The sequence below is a fragment of the Stegodyphus dumicola genome, chromosome 3 (assembly GCF_044657685.1).
Source record: "Stegodyphus dumicola isolate Sdum_Otavi_A_Nest chromosome 3, ASM4465768v1".
Taxonomy (NCBI): Eukaryota; Metazoa; Arthropoda; class Arachnida; order Araneae; family Eresidae; genus Stegodyphus; species Stegodyphus dumicola.
The window spans coordinates 131,655,696-131,668,366 of NC_140770.1; positions in this window are offsets into that span (position 1 = coordinate 131,655,696).

Genomic DNA, 12,671 nt, shown 5'->3' on the forward strand with positions numbered 1-12,671 from the left:
TGGCATTTAAATAGTTCTTCGAAACAAAATATAATTCGGAGCCGTAGAAGCGATTTTCATGGAGCTATGTGGAGTGAATTGAAAAAAAAAAAAAAAAAAAAAAAAGGTTGAACTGTCGCACACAAACAGACAAATGGACACTCTTTTTTATATATATGCAGATGATTTTAATGAATCCAGCCAGTGAAATTTCACATTTCCAACTAGTAATTAATAATAACTGAAATGAATCTGCCTTTATTGCCTTTTAATTGCTTAGTTTATTAATTAATAATAGAATAAAATGTAAAGAAAAATTACTTAAGCTTTATTGAACTTAAAATTACTTTAAATTGGGCAGTAGCAACACATTTCTTTCAAATCCCTAAGTTTGTTGGTTCAGTTCGAAAGACAAATAAATAAACTGCGTTTTCCAGGAGTGGCAATTTACTTCTTTTTATATCGCTGAGTTTTTTTGATTAAATTCGAAACATAAATATCTTAGGCTTTACAGAATGGCAACACAAAACATTTAAATTGTTGAGATTTTAGGCATAAGTTCTTTAAATTAACGTAAAATGTATGTATATAAAGAGTGCTAACTTTGTTACGTGATTTTTTAGGAATTTTATGGAGACAGTGACCTTCCTCATTTTTTGAAGGTCAATGTGCACGCAGCTTCATCGAGATGGGAACAAAATTATTTGATGTAATTGTAGATTTGTTTAAAAAGCAAATGTACGGAATACTCGTTTTCATTTATGCAGATGGATAAGTTCATTCTTTTATTATTGGCAGTTTACAGCTATTGGTCCTATATTCATAATTTGCACCTTACTGCTTCCCAAAAGTTGGACAATTGTACTTACGTACTCATGGGAAAATTTCAGAAAACCATTGGTCATTTTACCTCCTCACATAAAAACGCTGCTTAGGATGTACCGCAAAGTGCACAGATAATTGTAACCAGAAGAATAAGGAGTAGGTGTTATAAGAAGCAAAGCTTAAAGTGGAAATAGACCCAACATCCTCGAATATTAAGTTTTCGATATTCAATCTTGACTGCATTCTACCATCTGGGGGGGGGGTAGACACGATCTATAATGTAAATAAAGGTATTTATATTTGTGACAATTTGTAATGCTAGTAAGGATATCTTTTATATTGGTCACCGTTTAATATCATAACTTTAATTTTGCCTTTCTAGACAAAATTTTGCTGACGTATATAATTTTGTGAAAATAGCAACAGATTGTTTTAAACTGTTGGTTATATTAATTGACTAAAATGTTTAGTTTCAATGAATTTCATTCAAAGAAAACGCATCCTGCTTTTTAGTAAATAAGTGACTTGAAAAGCATGCTTATTGTTCGACATCCCCCCCAAAAAGAAATCATTTGTATTTATTTTAATTCTAACTCAAATCATGTTCAGTCAGCATTAAAACAGATGGAAATAATTGATTAATTTATAAGTTACATCAACAATGAGAACTGCAACAAGAAGATTCGAACGATTTAAAATGTCATTTGAAATACAGGGAGATTTAATTTATGATTTAATCATACGTAAATATTGAAAAGAATATCGCTCCATTATACAAATAAGAAACAATACTCTTGTAGTCATTGCTTCTGCTTCTCAGACATTTTGTTCTTTCTAGTTAATTTTATTAAGGTGCTTTCTTATGATGTCCAAAACGAATTATGAAGCTCTTACTGGGTGTGGTTAATTTTGATTATCATTTCTAAAGTTCAAGATCTTCAATTCAGTTTGGAAGTCTGAACGTTAATTTCCGGCATTATTACCTTCCGCTTCCGTCCTAAATGTCAGAAAAAATATTACTTTTCTTTTCAGTGAGGCAGGCGTTTATCACGCAATATGTTGTTAAAACACAACTATGTAGTTAAAAAAGTTAAAATTACATTAAACAACTAAATGAAATATAGGGATACGCCATTATTGTTATGTCAGGAAAGTGTAATTTAAATCAATTTCAAAGTCACTGAATAATTTTCATCTGTATTTCGTATAAGGTTTAGAAATTTGAGAATGCATTTCGTGATCAATAATGTAATCAAACTTGTGGCAAAGGAATTAAGATAAGTTGAGATTTCTAGGAATAACACGTTTAGCTCATTTAAAGACAATAAATTTTATGAAACTCCTTAATTTACGCGCATGTAAATAAATTTTAATAAACAGAGAATTATGTCGTAAGATTTTTTCAAAGAAGATGGTGATTTTATACATTTTATGACAACCCTTCATAGAACTGAAATCTAAGTCTTTATGTTAATATGCACCAAACTGGACTGGATTGGATTTTATTTCGCGAAAGCATATCAGAGCTAAATACCAAAGAAGATTTATGGCTTAGTGAGGATTTCCTCAAATAAAATTGGAATGCATTTGCAGGAAAAAAGCACATGCTGCCAGCCCTTTCGTCAAAACTTGAATCCATTATCGAACTTTATAATTTTCGGCTATCTTATCCACTCGGCCGCTGTAGGTAACCTCTGTTAGAAAATCTGATAGCTGGTTATTTTGTTTTTGTTGTTAAAAATTATAGTATTAATACCATAGCTCTGAACTAGTTCAGACATGATGTCAACATAACAAATTATTTCTCGATTAGCATCCTAAATCTTTTCATATATATTTTCTGTATGTATAATAATAAAAACAAACAATACCATATATTTTTTCTAAAAAAGTTTATTTTTAAAAAAGTACAGTTCATTTTCCTTTGATTTTTGAACACGTTAAGTTTTGGACACATCCTCGCGACTGCTTTTACAAAAAGAATTTTTGAAAAATGATAATATTTTATATTTTTAAAAATGTTTTAAATGAAGCTTTCGAGTATACTTCTCACATCTCACATCTATAAAAGTGCGATTTTGGCAACAATTTTCCTGTCTTATTGCTGCTGATAGATTTTTGATGAAATCGCATCATTTCGAATAGTTTTATTCTTTTAGAAATATGGGTTTGGCAACAATTTTTCATCGTATTTCTTATGTCACTGTTTTTAAGAGATTGGCGTATTAAATTGTCATTTATATATATATATATAATACATTTTTATTGAGTTTTCTTGATAAAGTTGTTCTGCAAAGTAAACTTCTGCGCGGAAGGTTTTGTTTTTTTTGAGTTCCTTTCATGTTATTTTTTTACTTATTTCACTGTCTGTAAGATATTGAAAAGTTTTGCATGATTTTTTTCTTCAACGGAAAGTTGGTTAATTTTTTATTAGGATAAGTAATATTTGTATTAAGGGATATAGCTTATTTCATTGTACTTTTTTCTCTTGAAAATATAAGATAAAATATCATTAATTATACTTTTCTTTTCAGAATTTTTTTTTTGTATTCTTTTATGTTATTTATTTCTTATTTCACTGTTTTTAAGATATTGAAACGTTTTGAGTGATTTTTTTAGGAAACAAAGTTCTTAACCTCCTTTATACCATTTGAGTTCTTAAGATTTTGCAAAGGGAAGTTGGTTAATTTATTTATTAGGATAATTAATATTTGTATTAAGGAATATTGCTTATTTCATTGTAATTTTGTTATACGTAATAACTCTTTTTTATGAAGTTGTTCTGCAGAGTAAAATTCTACGCAGTTTTTAAATTTAATGTTTGGAGTTCCCTTCAGCCATTTTTCCGGTACATTTAAAAGCCAGACGACTGCTGGCAGCGAAGCTGCTAGGAAATACTATAAATTAATAATGTGATTTTTTTGATTTTAATAAATATATTTTTTAAATGTAGCCACGTGAGTTGCTTTTATTATTGACATAGTTAAAAAAGTAGTCTTAAGTGTTTTAACATTTTCCATAAAGATGTAAAATTGGTATACCCTTAATTCAAAGAAGCATTCACCAAACAGTGCAATAGGAAATCTGTCCATTTATTAATTTCATAATTTTATACCGTCGTTTGAATACTGTATTTAATTTTCTATTGTTTCTATTCGAATAAGGCCGTAAAGCTGTACAGAATTATTCTAAATAATTTTCATAATTACACTGAATAACACCAATGCCTGGAATATAGTAACTAACTGCTACTAATGACGTATTTTTAGTGAATTAAAATATGTATCAAGATCAAGGTTTATGTTTTTAAAAGTACTGAAACCAACGTATTTTATGCACAAAGCGAAGACGTTATGTGTTTTTGTATTATGTAAACAAATTCAATTCAGAAGGTACTTTATAGACGAACGTGATTAGGAATTTTTCCTTCACATCTGGGGCCATAATTACTTTGTTCTTTTTCTTTGGCTGAGAAAAAGATTGAAGAATTTAATCTAAGTATTATATACGCAAGGTGCTCTTAAACAACAAGGAAAAAGAACAAAAACAAATAAACAAATAAACAGGTATTAACTAGTGATATTTACAACAGAATAGAGGATCTTAATTCGATGAGTTTGACAATAACAATAATGATAATACTAGTAATAATAATATCAAATCATGTTCAACAAGTCGTCATTTCTGTCCTGCTGGAGAGGTAAACATGGTCAGAACATCACAGCCAAGCATGAATTCCCGTAATCAGATTTTCAATGAACACGACAATCCCGATACTTGCAGCTTAATGACGCATGGAGTTTCAATACAGATCCATCTGAAGGAAATTTTGTCAGTTAAAAACGGCATATCCTCAAAGATTCTGATTATTACCGTCATGACATAATCCTATATCATCTGAAGGGCATGCCAGATTATACAGGACATACGAGGACAAATATACATCTACATATGATAAAAAAAATGGGTTTGGACACAATGCTTGGACCGAAAACCATTTCCTATGCGTCATATTTCATTTCATTCTACATAAGTCAGTGTTAATAGAAACCTGTGTGAAGGCTTTTCTTTCGTTACTCAAAGGAAGATACGAAACTTAAGCTAAGTATAGGGAAGTTAGAAATGGAAGAACGCGTCCTGAAGAGACGTATAGCAGCTCCTTTCCCACGTTCACAAGCAATAGCTTCTAATATTTGACATACCATGCTTCAGAATATTATACATGAAACATACATACAGCTATTCTTTGTGCACATTCTTGCAATCAGCTGAGTATCAACCCCGATAGAGTTTGAAAATGTTTGTTTAAGATACAGTTAAGAATCTGCAATTTTCTGCCTTACTGTTTTCAGTAACGCAATGAACGCTCCTTTACTCCAAAACACATTTGCTTACCTTCGCAAGGAACAGGACTGGGATGAAAGCAATTTCCACATCACTTCCTTTCATAAAGATCAAAAGAAATTTGCTGGGAGCATCTGACAAGATACGTTTGGTGGTTCTTTGGTGGGTCCTTATCTGTGGTCAAATATATGACCGGTTTAGCATACAGTATCTTCCTGGAATATATGCTTCCGATTAATTGCACCTCGTTATATTAATAAAAGGTAATGTGTTTTATGCAAGTTGGAATCTCAGCACGTTTTGACACCGGTCTGATACTTCCTAAATATCAGATATTCCGATTTGTAGATTGGATATGCGCCCACAAGTGGCCGGGCGGTAAAGTCAACATAACCAAGTTCAAATCCTGGCGAATGGGCTAACTGGTAGTTCAAATCCTGGCGAATGGGCTAACTGCATGGGCGTTTTCATGCTTTTCCTCACGTGTAACGTGTAGACGAGCCAGTTTCCCTTAAAAATTCCTCCAGAAAGTCATTCCTTCCTTAGGCAGACAGACTTGCAGTGCTTTGCCATAATTCAATAAATCATACTAAACTGTGGATTGGATGTAATTAGTTTATCGCCTGGCTTTTACACACAGAACTTCAATTAAATGGACTGCTTCCACAGTGCGTACATAAGTCTATTGGTGTATGAGGCATCTGTGAACTCTGTGAAAGATCTTGTGATGAGAATCATTGTCACAACGGACAGTATAAACATGGAGCTTCGAGTCTGCAATATGATTCATCAGTCTTCCCTTCCCTTATGTGAACAATGCTACAGTAGGCCTTTGGCACCAATTTGAGCATATATTTTGAGCTTTCTTTTCATATGAATGGGATTGTGCAATAAGTGATTTTATTAACTATATTTTTAAAATATTGAAAGCATATTGAATTGGCAATATACTTTACGCTTTTCTAACACTTCTAGTGAAATGAGGCCAAGGTCCCATTGTAAACAGTGTTCACCGTGATAGGTCCTATTATCCCTTTATCTTATTCAAACAGTTTACGAACGTGATGTAGACTAAGATAAATTTGAAATTAGAAACAAAGTATGGAAGTTATATACTATAACGTAACTTGATTGAGAAAAATTTAAAACAGAAATAAAAGATGTATAGCGAATTATATTACTAGCATTAAAACCAGAGTAAATATAAATAGTATTCGAAAATTTTATTGTAAAGAATAATTTGGGGTTCCCCTTTTCTTTCTCATTGCAAACAAAAGATTAATCATGATTAATTGGCACTTAGCAGAAATCAGATTTCACACTTAATTGAGTAATTGAGATGATTACTAGCAAAGCAAGTGGAAAAGAAAATATCTTCTTCTACTCTCATAATGGTGATAGAGAAGTGAAAATTAAGGAAGCAGAAAATAAGTATACTTCGTCTACTACTATTTTTAATGACACAAAGAATGCTATAATAAACATGGAAAACGATATTAGGAGTTAAATATATTTTTATTCTCCTCATTTCCTTCACGCTTTTACAACTTATTCTTCAACTTGGATACGTATTCCTTAAATATGTATTAAAAAACACGCGGAAAGCTCGGTGTGGTTTGGCGCCATATAAGGTATGATGCTTTCCCTAGAACGACAGAACAATATTCTATATATATATATATATTATGGTATGTGTTGAATAGTTTACAAAAGAAATTTTAAGGAAAATTTTCATAAGTCTTCCTCTTTTATGCATTAAGCTAATATCATAAATCATGTACCTCAAAAGTATTGTTTGATGTACAAGGTGATTCATAATTTTCTAAGAATTAAAAAACTGTTTTCTAAGAAATTTTCATTATTGTTCAGAAACTAATAAAAAACTGGTTTTCTATGTACGTTTTGTGCAATTATTGATTATTCCCAAAGATTGTTTTCTAAGTGTTTAGGCTAACTGCGCTGCATTGTAATTTACTTTAAGTGGTAATTAATAATGCTTAATCTTTTAATAACTTTCGTGATGAAAATTCATTATGTTTAATTAAAAAGTAATTAATGTTTTAACTTTTGTTTAGTTTTACTCTTTTGATTTAATTGCTGTTTGAATAGATTTGGTAAGAAGGGCTATTGACCTAAGAATTTATTTAAATTTCGCTTCTTACACTTAATGGCTTTATCACTTATTTATTCTGCTGCTTTCAAATTTTAATTTTTTCTTTTCTCTTCTTTCAAAATACTTAGTCTTTGGTTTCTGACTACGTCTGATATTTCACCAACATTTCATGTTGCTGAAATATAAAAACAACATAAAAATTGAAGCAACATAAAATCTTATGTAATTTTTAAAGAGCTATCTATGTCTTTAGGAAAAAAGATATTATAAAGCGTTGTCTGAATTCAAAAAATCTTGGTATTAGGACCTCTCATTGAAAATCTCTTTTCAAGACCCTTGGCTTGCGGTTCGGGGACTCCTTGGTGACCTCGCGAGCCTAGAGAAAGGAGTTTGAATACCATCTTGTAACCGTTGAAGAAGGAGCATAGGAATAGGATTGTGGTTTGCCAGGTTGAGTGTTGAAGTGAGGGCCGTTGGATCGTTAAGACCTTTGAAGTCAAGAGCCTCCATCAGCACTGTCGAAAAGAAGGCTATCTGCCTATGGGTTATCGTTGAAGCGATTCTTCCAAGGATTTAATGAGCATTCGCTGCTGGTTGACCTTTCCAAGTTTTTAGCGTTAAAAAGGAAAAGAAACGATTTCCACCAAGGGAGGAACACACCTCTTAGACGCCGTTGCTGAGACCCCACTATTTTCTACTCGGGGGGAGGATATCGACATCTTAGAGTTTGCTAGAAACTGAAGGGGTGGATTCTTCGCCAGAGAAGTTTCTTTACCAAAGGTGAAAAAGAGAACCGTGGATCGAGGAGGTCAGGGTATGGCTCTTTCAGAAGAAAAGCTTCCAGCTCCCTTCAAATTATTATTTCCTATAATTAATTATTTAACAGAATCTGATCAACGGGTAGTTGAAATTTTATTTGTTTAACCTGTGCCTACATATTTGTTAAGTATATTTAAGAAATATATTGATATAATATTTTTCTCTAAGGCCTAAAATTGTTCAAATGGTTCATGTATTGTTTGAAAATTAAGTGCAGTCATTAAAAGAATTAGTGTAAATGGATTAAATGGTAAGGTTACTTAATAATATAACTTTGCAAGAAGGTTTCAAAATTTTTTATTTCCATGATCTGCCATCAAGCACTGTGAACCTTCGCCATGTAATTAAGTAGAAAATTTCAAATAATAAAATGTGCTTTTTCTAAACCAAAACTAATTTCTTCTTTTAGAAGTTTTATCACACCTGTATTTTTACCGGAATGATAACTGTGTTATCACACTAAATTCACACAACGCAATTTTCTTTTAACTATCCTTATTTGATTTGAACACTGATGCATAAATATGCTTTTGCTCATTGGTTTCCCTTAATGCCTGAGCTTATTTATCACTCCTGTATATTTTACACATATACAAAGTAATTTTAATAATTGTTATTTGGCCGAAAGGGCACTTCATGCGAAAAATAACGCAAATTACATCCGAATAACCGCTGAGTGTGAAAACTATTCTTACTCAGAACTGCTAGAAGATTAGCTAAACAAATGAGCTGCAGAAACTGGGTTTCATCAGGATATCTGAAATATACCGCTAGATATTGTCTTTTAAAACTACAGTAATTATAGATTATTTGAATTAGAGGGGAAAGATTTGTCCTGTAATAGTTTAGCTAATAATATTTTAAAATGAAGTTCTTCCATTGTTCCATTTAAATGCATTAACCTTCTAATCCCGGTATTGAAATGCTGTAATTTTGGATTTCAGGACGTTCCTCGACTTTACGCTATTTCCTTATAACAAGTCTGTTGCTTTCCAGCAGTTTTTGTTCCTATCACGAAAGTAGTAAAATTTGCATGATTGGTAGATGCTGTCCTCTTGATTAGATTTCTATATTTGTGATTTTCACGACATTTATTTTCTTTTTTCTTCATATTTCATTACTATCAACTGCTTCTTAAACTACTCGTTCTTTTTCTTTTTAGACAACATAAATTTTCGAAAACAATCTATTCTCAGTCTTTTCCTCCTATGAACTGCACATTTTTGAAGATATTAATGTTATTTACCCCGCTAGTACCAAGCCGAGATATTCTAAAGGAAAAAAAAATATCCTTTAAAGTTTCAATTATGGTCTTTTCTCTCAAACAACACGTTAACACCCAGCTCATTCAGTAGTTCTACACCAATGTAAAATGATAGCCACTATTTTAAAAGCAACCAATATCGTTCCCCTGTTGCATCGGGTATTGACTCTACTTAAATTTCATTGAAAAAGTTTCAATCAAACCATTTCCATTTTACTGTCTGTGAGCAAAAATAAATAAGTAGAAACTAAAATGCTTAGTCTATCAGATTCTGAAATTTAAATTTGAGACTTTTCTTTACTTAAACCAAAATGTTCAAACAGTGCAGATAAACAATAAATAGCAAATCACAAAGGAATAAAAATTCTTTATACTGAATTATTTAGAATGATAAAAATTGCATTTATATTTCTCTGCGTAATTCGGTCGTTTAGACCTAAATGAGGAAACTCACTAATTTATATGCTTTCAAAATCTGCTATGCTTAGCATGCTTGTTTCTACTCATTCGATTTTTTTCCCCTACCAATTTTACAAACGTGTGTTATTTTTTTTTAATTATATAATTTTTACCATTCTTATTCTTCTTTATATGTGATCCTCTTCTTTTCAATATTTTTGTTCTGAAGTTTAGCAGATTCTTATAATCTTGACTGCAAAATGAGAGAAAGGAATTAAGTATCGTACAATATGGAATATTTACTGTTTAAATGCAAAATAAACCACACATATATTTAATAACTATATATGTAAACTGTGTAATTCCATCTATCTACGCTAGCCACATTTAGTTGGGCGATTCCAGGTTAAGTCGGCATCCACTATAGTGGTTAGGATAATTACCTAAGGCATAGAAATTGGAGAACTATTTGCCTATAGGAACGGATGCGTTCGTTGAGAGTGTTTTCAGGGAAAATACTTCGTGTCTAGGTTATACATAGGGAAAACTACGAAAGCCCTCATGCAGACATCCCATTCCCTGGAATCTCAGCCAGGTCGAAATACCAGTGTTCAGCGACTTTACTGCCCGGAAGCTGGAGATCAGTATACTGCCTACTGGTGGGTCTGAAAGCAAACAAGCATTAAAAATATGCTGATCAATGTTTTCTGTGTAACGTAATAAACTATATTACTTTATTATTTATCTTGTCTTTTATTCTAATCAGAAAGAAATGAATTTTAATCAGAACCTTGCTCTCATCAAATATTTATTTCCATTTTTATTTCTTACAGTTTATCCCAAAATGAATAATGGATCCTACTTTGAGTAAATGCAGTGCATAAATATGCATATGCATGCATAAAAGTGAAAAAATAATAAATAAGTAGATTTATGCATTTAGAAAATAGAATACTTTGAAAGAAAAGTCTACATTAAAAGACAAGTAGAGCCAACCAAGAAAAAAAAAGGGGGGGAGAAATGAAATGCACATAAAAATTTAAATACAAATTAAAAAAATATATATTAATTAAATTGTCATGCGACATCTATTCAAAGTGAGACAAATAATCAAATGAATTACAGTCTCATTTTATAATTTACAAAGCTCCAAGCAAGCCTGCAATATTAAATCTATAAGTATCTATCTATCAATATATAAAGATATATACGGTGTCCGCGGAGGCATTCATCCCTGGCAAATTTAAAAGAGTAGGAATTCTTGAATATAGCGCACAGGAGCTTTTTCTCCCTAGTGGTAGAGAATTCCGCTTACATAAAACGCATTTAAGCCCTGTTCCGGAGGCCAAATGTCCTCTTGCACTGCACTTCTGATTCAAACCGTAGATGTCGTCACCAGGAAGGCTCTGCTAAAAGACTAAAGCTCCGAATAACTGCGAGCAATAAATCACCCTTGGCACCGCAGCCATACTAGAATATGCCCTTTCAGACGTCACAGGCACATCTACCTCCTTTATCCGCCCACCTGGAAAAAACTGAAGAAGTACATCACTCACGTCACCCATGGCGTTTCCCTTCACAAGCGTTCAACGGATCCATCTAACCAGTCCCAGCGAAAGGAGATGGACAGCCCACCAACCCAACAATCAATTACATCAAACGCAGGGCTCAAAACACGGCAACAAGTCGACCCTTCTCATTAGCATACAGATGCTGGGGCAGAATATGCACTCAATTCTCCTAAATAAAGAGTCGGAATTCTTGAATTTAGCGCATAACAGCTTTTTTACCCTAGCAGTAGATGATTCCGCTCCTCTATCACAGCCACAAGGTATTTCTCTGAAGCTGACGAGGTTTGTAGCACCGCACTACTAATTTGGCGCATAAACATCGTCTAGAGCAAGCCTCTACTAAACACCAGAAAGCGTCGCACAACTGCAAGTTAAAAAAGTTTATTAATTTTCTTTCTTTTTCTAGGAGATAATCCAAAACCTGTTCTAATAAATAAATTCGTATATATATATATATATATATATATATATATATATATATATGTGTGTGTGTGTGTGTTGTGTGTGTATGTATATATATAGTGTTACATATATATATTTTGCGTAGGTACCTATAGATACCCACAGATTTGTTTAATTTCCATTTCTCTATACCTGCATCGTAATGGTATTATTAAAATTTAGGAAATCAGAGCAATGCTTTACAAAACGTATAGGATATTAGGTTAGTTTGCAGGTCTGCATATTAAAATATGATTTAAAATAATTACAAATTTTCATTGGTAAGTTAATTACTATCAGTTAAAATAGTTTAACAATATCAAAGATTTTATGCTGAACTTTGTCTTGTTTTGTTATTGTATATAGTGTAATAGAGAACCTCGGACTACTCACAGATCTCTTTGCTAGCTAAAGCAATAAAATAACGGAGATTTCTCGAACGAGGAGAAAGAAATTCTGGTCCGAACAGTTGTACCATAGCCAACTTTAAAGGAAATAAGATTTCCGGTGTAGCAATTGCAACGTTGGTTTAAAGAAGTTAAAAGGAGCAATATTTTACCTCTTTGTAAATGTGTTCCGTTGGAATGCATTAGGGTTTGAAATGTTAGAATTGTGTCAACTCTGTGAGAGGAAAGGCTAGCTAGTTTTCAACTATTCTCACAAACGCTTTAGACATGCTGTTTTGTACTGATGATACAAGCGAAATTAATTTAGCTTTTAGTGTTATATTTTACCTTGAAATTCATTTATATATTCTTCTGAGACATAAATGAAATAATTAAGTAAAACAAAATATATTGACTCAGCAATTTCGACAATTCAGAGTTTTAAACTATGGAGACAGAAGCAGTAAGAAGAACGAGTCTCAGTAAGATATAGAGGATATCATCATGTAGTATGCGCAGGCAAGCTATGA